The 11,554-nt window shown below is 35.9% G+C and overlaps 1 non-coding gene across 1 annotated transcript; it reads left to right on the top strand.

Moving 5' to 3' along the window:
- Positions 1-9,182: 9,182 nt before the first annotated feature.
- Positions 9,183-9,324, top strand: LOC123631039. Its single transcript, XR_006732923.1, has one exon. It is a non-coding gene; the product is annotated as a U4 spliceosomal RNA (small nuclear RNA).
- The last annotated feature ends 2,230 nt before the right edge of the window (positions 9,325-11,554 follow it).

Raw genomic sequence — 11,554 nt, forward strand, 5'->3', positions numbered from 1 at the left:
ACAATATAGTTGGTATTTCTTTTACTGCTTGCCTTTATGTTGTTTAGAACAATTTACTATTGTTAATCTACTTCAATCCCCCTTAGTGTTGGTGGGAAATGTTTCAAACCCCACTCAGTATGTGAATGAATAAGCTGGGCATGATGGCATGTGCCTGTAGTCCCAACCACTTGGGAGGCTGAGGCAGGAGGATCATTTGAGGCCAGGAGTTCAGGGCTGTAGTGTGCCATGATCATGCCTACAAATAGTCATTGCATTCCAGCATGGGCAACAGAGCAAGACTTCATCTCTAAAAACATAAGAAATTTTAAAAAAGTGAATAAAGATATTAAGCACCATCACTCAAATTTATAGAGTAAGCATTTTACTGGAATTTTATCCTGAGGCTCTTCTCTGAAATCCCCAGTATGATACACTTGGTTTAATGCTATTTTGTCTGATCATTTCTTCATATACGTAAATCTTGTCTTCTTCCTGAAATGCCTCCTGACTAGGGCAGAATCCTCATCTTGCATTTCTTTTTATTCTTAACACCACTTAGCACAATGTGAGTCACATGATAGGTGCGCAGTAAATGTTAATCTGTTGACCGATTCTCTTCTGATTCCTAGCCAGAGTTCCAACTGTAAGAAATTTGACAAAATGAAAAGCATACAAAGGGCAAAGGATTTCATTACAAAGCTAACTCTTTTTGTCTCATATTTTTCAAATATGTTGAAACATAATGATATCTTCTTATGCTGTTGCCATTTTGATAGCATATTAATAATGTAGGATATAGTTAATGATCTTTTGGTGCCTTGCTAATACATTGCCCCTCCCCCTCCTACAGCTGCTGTGAATATCTATTGCTAAAGCCTCATAGCTGCACAATTCTTTGCCTTCTCCAAAGAATTGCCCTTGGTAGATGGGAGTCACTTTGCCAGGAAAGTTAGGCATCCCTTTTGGCTGGGTGTGGTGGCTCACGCCTATAATCCTAGCACACTGGGAGGCCGAGGTGGGAGGACTGCTTGAGCTCAGGAGTTGGAGACCAACCTGAGAAAGAGTGAGACCCCTGTCTCCACTGAAAATAGAAAAATTAGCCAGGTGTCATGGCACATGCCTGTAGTCCCAGCTACCTGGGAGGCTGAGACAGGAGGCTCACTTGAGCTCAGGAGTTAGAGGCTGCGGTGAGCTACAGTGATGCCACTATACTCTACCCAGGGCAACAGAGTGAGACTCTAAAAATTCTGACTCATATGTATCTGTCAAGACTCAGTTTCCTTTGGAACAAGATAAGGATGTCAATTAGTACAACAATTGTTATTTAGTGTTGTTCTCAAGATATTAGCCAAAATTTTTTGTCAAGAAAGATTAAAATTGGAAAAGAGTAAGTCAAATTATCCATATCTTAGAAGACATAATGATAAACCCCCCAAAAATCCTGACTATCAAATTTTTATGACTACAGATAATGAAAGAGTTCAATTAGGTGACTGTGTTTAAAATTAATACACATAAATGAAAAGTTTTTAGAAGCAATAGATATAGAAGACATATGGGCTGGGTGTGGTGGCACGTGCCTATAATCCCAGCTCTGAGGGAGGCTGGATGGGAAGATTGGTTGAGCTGAGGAGTTGAAGGCTTTACTACACTATGATTGTGCCTGTGAATAGCCACTGCACTCCAGTCTGGGCAACATAGTGAGACTGTGTCACTAAAAAAAAAAAAAAATATATGTATATATATTTGTGTGTGTATATATATCTATATATATGTACACACACATATATACACATACATACACACACACAAGTGGACCGGCATACCATAACCTTGGAAGAAGGTCCAAAATCAGTAAAGTCATCAATTCTTCCTAAGTTAATCTATAAATTAATATTATCTCAATAAAAATACCAACAGTATTTTTTTAACTAGATAATATGGTTTTAAAATTTATGTAGGAAGATAAATAAGTAAGGATAACTAGAAAAACTCTGGAAAAGAAGAAGAGTGATGGGCACTCATCATCCAGATGTTATAATACGTTGTAAGGCTACGATAATTGAAACCGTGTAGTACTGAAAAGTCAGAAAAATCAATGTAAAAATAGAAAGCATAGAAATGGACTCAGATATATACCAGAATTTAGTATATGATGAAAGCAGCATCTAGCATCAGTGGGGGTGGAGTGGGGAAATAAGATATATTATTCAAATAATAGTGTTAGATTAACTAAGTAATCACCTGAATAAAAACAAAAGTGGAGCCATAATTTTTATCTTACATTAGGAGAAATTAAAAATGAGTCAAAGATTTTTTTTTTTTTTTTTTTTTGAGGCAGAATCTCATTCTGTTTCCCGGGCTAGAGTGCTGTGGTGTCAGCCTAGCTCACAGCAACCTCAGACTCCTGGGCTCAAGCAATCCTTCTGCCTCAGCCTCCCGATTAGCTGGGACTACAGGCATATGCCACCATGCCCGGCTAATGTTTTCTATATATTTTTAGTTGTCCAGCTAACTTCTTTCTATTTTTAGTAGAGACGGGGGTCTCGCTGTTGCTGAGGCTGGTCTCGAACTCCTGACCTTGAACGATCCTCCCACCTCCACCTCCCAGAGTGCTGGGATTATAGGCATGAGCCACCGCGCCTGGCTGAGTCAAAGATTTAAACATAAATAGTAGTATCATGAAAACATTAGTCTTCTAATTTATTTTTATTTTTTATTTTTTGAGACAGAGTCTTGCTCTGTCACCCAGGCTAGAGTGCCCTGGCGTCAGCCTAGCTCATAGCCACCTCAAACTCCTGGGCTAAAGCAATCCTCCTGCCTCTGCCTCCCAAGTAGCTGGGACTACAGGCGTGAACCATCATGCCCAGCTAATTTTTTCTATTTTCAGTAGAGATGGGGTCTCATTCTTGCTCAGGCTGGTCTCAAACTCCTCACCTCAAGCGATCCCTACCTCAGCCTTCCAGAGTGCTGGGATTCCAGGCATGACCCACCACACCCAGCCTAGTGTTCTAATATTTTTGAGATTCTTAAAAATCACCTTGAGTGATATGACGTTTCTAATTGTGACAGAAAATCCTGAAACCATAAAAGAAAACATTGATAAATTCAACTACATTAAAAAAATCTGCATGGCAAAATCATTTAGTATAAAGCCAAAGACAAAGTGGGACAAGTATTTGTAACTTGTATTACAGATCAAAGGCTAATTTCCTTAATATGTAAAGAGCACTCATAAAAATTATAACATGATGCTATTTTTTACTGGATAGTTGGAAAATATACAAATGTTTGATTACATACTCTTGTTGAGTCTGTTCCAATAATACTTTTACATGGGGAGTGTGATTTGGTACAACCCCATATAAAGGAAAATTTGGAAATATATATTAAAATTACAAACACATGTATTCTTTGACCCCAAAATTCCATTTCTAAGACTTTATCCTCACAAATATATATGCCTATTTTCAAAACAATGTAGATATGACATTATTCATTGCAGTTATTTGTGATAGCAAAAGATTAGAAACACATTTCCTGTCCATCAATAGGGGACTGACTAAATAAATTATTTTTCATTCATACAATGCTATACAGCTATTAAAAAGAACAAAGAAGTTTTTTCTGTACCAATATGGAAAAATCTTCAAGGTATATCATTAAGTGAAAAAGGCAAGGTGCAAGACACAGTGTGTGGGTGTTAGCATTTGTGGAAAAATAGGGAGAAAGCCTATCTATAGATATAGATGTAGATACATCATTTGTATAGTCCTCAAAAATCTCTGGAAATATATTCAAGAAACTAGAAATGTTGGTGCACCTAAGGAGAGGAAACTTGAGCACCTATGGATTGCGGATGAGAGCAATATTTTCGTTGTATTATCTTTTTTAAAAAATAGACTTTCTTTTACAGAGCAGTTTTAGGTTCACAGCATAATTGAGTAGAAAGTAGAGAGTCCCCATATACCCCATGCCCCCAACATATGACATTGTCTTCCACTATCAAAATCCTGAACCAGAATGGTACTTTTTTTTTTAAACAAATGATGAACCTACATTGACACATCATTGTCAGCCAAAGTATCAAAGTATGTAGTTTACATTAGGGTTCACTCTTGGTGTTGTGCATTCTATGTGTTTTGACAAATGTATAATGACATGTATCCACCATTATAATATCACAGAGCGTAGTTTCACTGCCCTAAAATTCCTCTGTGTTCTGCCTGTTTTCATCCCTTCCTCACTTCCCCCATTTCCCAACCCTGTCAATAACCTACTGAAGGACATCTTGGTTGCTTCCAAGTTTTGGAAATTGTAAATAAAACTGGTATAAATACTCATATGCAGGTTTTTGTATGGACATGAGTTTTTAACTTCTTTGGGTAAATACCAAAAGTCACAGCTGCTGGATCATATTGTAAGTTTATGTTTAGTTTTATAAGAAACCGCCAAACTATCTTCCAGAGTATCTGTACTATTTTGCCTTCCCAACAGCAATGAATGAGAATTCCCATTTCTCCATATCCTCACCAGCATTTAGTGTTGTCAGTATTTGTATTAGAACATATGAATGCATTAAATGAAATAAAATGAAAAAAAAAAGCCCAAATCAGTCCTTCCAAGAAGCCTTCTTGATCTCCCCAGGAATATTGACCTCTTTCTCTATTCCCCCATTGCATCATACATTCTTTAACTATAGGGCCTTTTATACTGCATTCCATTTATTATTAATATGGCAGTGTCAGCCTCCTCCCATTAGACTGTGAGCTTCTTGGTGGAGGGGCAGTGTCTTAATCACCTTTGTACCCCTGGTGGCCTAGCCCAGACCATTGTAGTGGATGAATAAATAAGCTAAATTATTATAGATTAATGTCATTAAAAGTTGCCTTGTGTTATGACAATGTAATAATAAGTAGATTTGAAAAATTGTTAACAATCTATGGACAGCTAGAAATGATAAGGATTAGACTTGAAAATTCTTTTTGTTGCATTTTAGGACCAGCTTGCTTTACATCTAGAAGCCCTTTTTGAGTTTATTTTTTCTTTTCTAGATGTTTCTTAAATTAATTTAATCAGCCTCCTGGAGGCCATCTACATGCAATGGGATATGCTAGGTCTTTGGAAGATTTGGTGGTCAATATGACCTTAAGGGATTTGCCATAAGTAGGGAAGATGACTGATGTACAAAACACCTGAACCAGGAACTGTATTATAGATAAAATGTGATAAGAGAGGTACAAACAAAATAGATGGATGGAAGTGAAGACATATTTGATTTGAGATGAAGATACATTGTTCATTCATTTATTCATTCATTACATATGCACTGTAGAGGCTGAAAGACAGGATATCTTTCTTCACCCATCCTAAGGTTTACAGCGAACACTCCTTGGGTGTAGCATCCCTTCCTCCCAGGTATAGGACAGGACTCCTCTGGATCAAGGATCTTCAGGAGAGAATAGAGAGAGTGATCTTTCTAGGTCTATGGCTTGCTTTGGAGGAGAGGAGTTCTAGTTTTTATGACCTGCTTGAGGAAGAGGAATTCTTGTTTCTATGACTCTTTTGAGGTAGGAAGAGGGTGGGAAACCAGAGGACAGGAGAAGGTCAGAGACTTTGCTTTTGAGCCTGCTTCTGAGCTTCCAGTCTCCTTTAGTTCAAAGTACTCAGAATGTCAAAGCGTCATACTCTGGGGTATCATTTTCTGAGCCTGACAATACTGAGCCCCTACTATCTGCCAGGCACTGTTCTGGTGCTGGATTATTGCAGTTGTTTAAACAAGACATAGAGCTTCCAGTCTAGTATGTATGTGTGTGTGTCTGGAGTGGAGAGGAAGCAAAGGATAAGTAGAGAATAGGGGAGAGGGCAAATACAATTAAGTAACCAATAAATAAGGGAGCTCTGTTTAAAAAGAATGGTCAAATAATAGGGATAAACATGGAAAAAGTAAATAAGACAAAATAAACATAGAGAACTAGGAAAGGACTTGTCTGCTAGGAATAATGGTAAGAAAGAATTAGATTAATTGCAGGGAACACAAATAAATAGGAAGATGACACGTACCAAGGAGAAGGAGAAAGAGAAAGAGACAAATATAAGAAGATCTGGATAATGGTGAAAAAGAAACAGTTATGCAACAATCAGTGACTAATATTTTAGCAATCATCCTGCCTCAGCCTTCAGAGTAGCTAGGACTGTAGGTGTGCACCACCCCGCCTGGCTTCTCCTATTTCATATTTCAAAGATGGAAATCAGTTACATGATTTTTATTTCTGGGCTTAAAGTATGGCATTCTCCCTTTTGTAGTTTAACTCTTTAGTTTCCTTTAAAAAGCTCAGAGATAATTACATGTTTAAATTGACTTTAAAATATTTTCTGATTTATGATGTATTGATACATGACATACATGTTATATGATATATACAGAATAACAAATAAATTTTATGTCACATGGTAAATAGTATTGTAAAGAAATGCTGAATGATCGGTGGTCCTTTACAATACCATTTACCTTAGAAGTATCTGTTTTAGCATTAAAATGTCAATACTGCTGTGTTGAGAAAGAATTGATAGCATCTGTTTTTAATACTAATTATGCTTTTGTTATCGTAACTTCAAAATTTGTTGTTGGGTTCTGTTCTTTCTAAGAAAGCATAAACATGCATTTGAATCATCTGATGATCCTCTTAATATGTGGATTCTCACTGGTTATGTTTAGAGTGGAACCTGAGATTTTTCAATTCTAACAAATTCCTTGGACCATACTTTGAATAGCAAGGAACTAGAAGCTATATGGAGATTTTTAAAAAAGTAATTGTAAAGAGGAAGAGATTTTGTCCAAGCTCCCTCCTAACTTAATACAAGAAAAGCAGGAAAATATTGTTCTTTAAAGTACCCTTAAAAAGTTTCACAAAACAGTGATTTTAATCTTGCATTATTTGGTTATTGCTACTATCTAACACTCCTAGTGTCTTTAATTTGTTCATTTGAACACATGGCAAGCACAATTAAAGAGTTCCTTCATGTCTTTATTTTTGGAAATGAACAAACCAGGGGCAGATGCATCTCATTAATTTGCTAAGATTGATAAGACTTAGCCATAATCGGGATGGAAGTTGGGAGAATTTCCAGACTATAGAGCTCATCACTAGATGTACAGACTCTTTTAAGGAAGTGAAATTGTGCAATTGATAGCTAGAACAAACTCATGCTTGATAGAGGAAATAACAAGCAGTGAATAGAAGCAAAATCTACAATTACAAAAACAAGTAGTATTGGGGAAAATAGTAGTTACAAAACACAGTTGATTTTCAACTTAATTGAAACAGAACAAACAGTAGGCTAATTGAAGTACTAAGTATCATTATGTTAGTGGGAATGTTTTATTATATATCAATACAGAACTTATAAATTAAATTCTAACTTTAACCACTGTCCTGTTTAGTAAAATCAAACACATCACCTTTAGCAGTCTCTTCCCTTCTGCTGTTGCATGCTGTTGTCTTGTCTCCTATCTTGTGTTAAGGTTGTAGAGAAAACTCTTACATTTTCATCAAAGACCCAAAGATTAGGACAGTGCCATCTCAGATCTTATGTGTTCTCATCATTTCTGTTCAATGTTCCCCATTCTGTGGACTTTCTTTCTTTCCCTGAAAAGTATATTTGATGTTGCAATATGCAAGAGAGTGTCAAGAAGAGGGGAGAATTGATCAAATATGAAGTGTCAGTGGCTCACAATTGAATCTCAGATATTTGCCTTCTTTCTGAATCCAAAGAAAAGGATTAATGTTGGAATTTCTGATATCATTGTAAGGGTTCCATGTGGAAAAAATTGGGGGGCAGGAGCCAAGGATGCTCAAAACATAATATGTAGGTGGTCACATGCTTGACTTACCCTAGGCTAACTCTAAATATATTTTATTTAGTTTACTGGTTTTATTAAAATGCTGCAAAAGAGGCTGCCTGTAAATGATCTCATACATTCCCATGTATTTAATGCTACTTTTATAATGAAGATCGCTAAATTTATATCTCCTATTGTAAGCATTCCTCTTTATATCCAGATACTAGGCTTGTTCCAGCCTCAGGACCTTTGAAAATGCTGTTCAGTTCTACTGAGTGGGCTTACTGAGCATTTGTCTTCTTTTGGTAACATAATCCTAATATCTTTACTTCTGATCTTTGGTGTATGGTCTGATGGGACAGTAAATCAAGGCACCCTGGTCAAGGGATGGGCATGTGTTACATGGTAGATCAGTGGCTTCCTCCCTGGAATTTGAACCGTGAGCAGAGTGATGAAAATGGCTGCAGTGGTACTGCCAGTAGGAGAATGTTGATTCTGTGGGCCAGTTACAGATACTGGTTATTGATCTTTACAAGAGTAGGCTTTAGGCATCCTTTTAATTCTATAAGTATCATCGTATCTTTCAAGCCAATTGCCTTTTTTAAACCTAATTTTATCAGTGTTGGCTCACAACCTAAGAATCTTTATTCTTTTTTTTTTTTTTTTTGAGATGTGGTCTCACTGTGTTGTCCAGGCTGGTCTTAAACTCCTGCACTAAAGCAATCCTCCCACCTCTGCCTCCCAAGTAGCTAGGATTATAGACATGCACCACTGTGCCCAGCAGAATCTTTATTCTTTGAGTCTCAACTTATGTCAGCTTTTCAGGGAGGTTTCTCTGACAATCCTGTGTAATATAGGTCCCTCTCTTAATTCTCAAATGCTTTTCCTGTATTTCAGATAATCTTACAGTTTTAGATTTTAATATGGTGAATTACATTAATAAATGTTATGTGTTATTTTACATTCCTGGAATAAACACTATTTGATCATAGATTTTTTTTTAAACCTTACTAGTTTTAGTTTACCAATGTTTTATTTAGGATTTTTTGCATATTCATTCAAAGTGAGATTGGCCTATAATTTTTTTTACTTGTACTGTCTTTGCCCAGTTTTGGTATCAAGGTTACACTGCTGTCTTGGAATTGGTTGAATACTTTTCCCTTTTGATTCTATGAAATGGTTTGTAAAAATTGAATTATCTACTCCTTGAAGGTATGGTGAACTCACCTTTAAAACCTTCTGTAGTTGAGTTTTTGAGGGGAAGTTTGCAGATTTTTGAGCACTATTTCAATTTCTTTAGCCTGATCAGCTTTCCCCCATCTTTTCAGGTGTTTGGTAAGTTAAGTTTTTTTTTTCTAGCTTTGTACAGTGGCAGTATTATAGCCAATCAGGTTTATCCGAGGCGTGAATTATTGCTAATTGAAAACTCTTCCCAATACACTGCCATGATAACTTGAAACATAGTTGGCATTGGCAATTTTTGACAGTCCCTACAGGGACTGAATTAAAAAAAAATTTTTTTTCTAGGAAATTGTCTATTTGATGTTTTTCATATTTATTATCCACAGTTGGTCATAGTATTATCTTAGAATTTAAAAAAGTATCTACTTTATAGCTAAAAACTAATATTTTTTTCTCATCACAGAACATGGCCACCAATTCTTTGATATTTGTTAATATTTGCTTTAGGACATAACATGCTGCCGTTGGGGGGAAGATCCATGTGTGCTTGGAAAGAATATCTACAGAGTTCTCTATGTGTTCCACGTGTTGTCCAAATATTCTATATTCTTACTATTGTTTTTACTGCTGGATTTGTCAGTTACTGAAAATGGTACATAAAATTCTATTATGATTAGGGATTTGCCAGCATTTTCTTATAAGCTTGTCAATTCTTGCTTTAAAGATTTAGAGGCTGTTTCTAGATGTTTATTGGTTGAATATTATTATAATATCTTTGCAAATTTTTTTTATCATTATTGAATAATCTTACTTATCCTAGTAACAATGCTTTTGACTTTAGGTCTGTTTTCCCCCCTACTAGTAATACAGCTATGCCAGCTTTTTTTTGGTTATTTGCTTTGCATATTTTCCCCACTTTTTGCTATCAGCCTCTTGGTGTCCTTTTAAGTTTTAGCATTATGTCTTGTTATAAAGAATATAGCTGATAATTTGTTTAATTGGCAAATTTATTCCACTTACCTTTTTTAGAGATTATTGATGTTTCATCAATAATCTTTCATTCTTACTGAGACATAAATGACAAGTAAGATTTGTATATATTTAAGGTGTACAATGTGATGTTTTGATAGAGGTATACTTCATAAAATGGTTACCACAATCAGGATAATTAATATAACCACCACTTCACAAAGTTACCTCTTTTTCCTATGGTGAGAATATAGCTGAGATCTACTGTCTTCATAGATTTCAAGTATATAATACAGTATTATTAATTATAGTCACCATGCTGTCATTAGGACTCCAGAACTTATTCATCTTGTAACTGAAAGTTTGTACCCTTTGGTCAATATCTCCTCATTTCTCCAACCCCCCAATACCTGATCACCATCCATCTACTCTCTAAGTCTTTGTCTCGTGCAGTATTTGTCTTATTCCACTTAGCATAATGTCTTCCAAGTTCATCTACGTTGTCAAAAATGGCAGAATTTCCTTCTTTTTTTAAGGCTGAATAATATCCCATTGTATATACATCTGGCCCTCTGTATCCACTGTTGCACATCCACAGATTCAATCAACCTCAGATTTGAAAATATTTGGAAAAAAAATAATAAAAAATAAGACAACAATAGAAAATAATACAAATTTAGAAACACAGGATAACAACTCTTTGCATAGCATTTATATTGTATTAGGTATTATAAGTAATCCAGAGATGAGTTAAAGTATACAGGAGGATGTATGCAAACACTATAATGTTTTATATAAGGGACTTGAGCATCTGTGTATTTTAGTGTCCTCGAGGGGTCCTGGAACCAATCCCCTGTGGATGCTGAGGAATGATTGTATTTCCTGCATTTTCTTTATCCATTCATCTGTCAACAGACATTTAGATTGAGTCTGTATCTTGGCTATTGTGAATAATGCTGCAATGAACATGAGAGTGCAGACATCTCTTCAAGATACTGATTCCATTTCCTTTTGATATATAAATGTTCCTTGATTTACAATCTTAAGTGGACTCCTTGACTTAAGATCCATTATGTCCAGATAAATCTATTGTAAAGGGAAAATACTGCAAGTTGAAAATGCGTTTAATATACCTAACTACCGAACATCATAGCTTAGCCTAGCCTACCTTAAATGTGCTCAGAACATGTCCACTAGCCTACAGATGGGCAAAATCATCTGGCAACACAGTATGCTGTAGAGTTTTGGTTTTCTATCCTAGTGATTGCATGGCTGACTGGGATCTGCTGCTCACTGCTGCCCAGCATCCCAAGAGAATATCTTACTGAATATTGCTAGCCTAGGAAAAGATGAAAATTCAAAGTACAGTTTCTACTGAATACATATTGCTTTTGAACCATCATAAAGTTGAAAAATCATAAGTTAAACCATTGTAAGTTGGGGACTGTCTATATATCCAGAAGTGGAATTGCTGGATCATATGGTAGTTCTATTTTTATATTTACTTATTTATATATATTTTTAGATATGGGGTCTCACGATGTTGCTGAGGCTGGTCTCAAACTCGTGAGCTCAAGA

This window comes from Lemur catta, chromosome 1, assembly GCF_020740605.2.
Source record: "Lemur catta isolate mLemCat1 chromosome 1, mLemCat1.pri, whole genome shotgun sequence".
In the NCBI taxonomy this organism is placed as follows: domain Eukaryota; kingdom Metazoa; phylum Chordata; class Mammalia; order Primates; family Lemuridae; genus Lemur; species Lemur catta.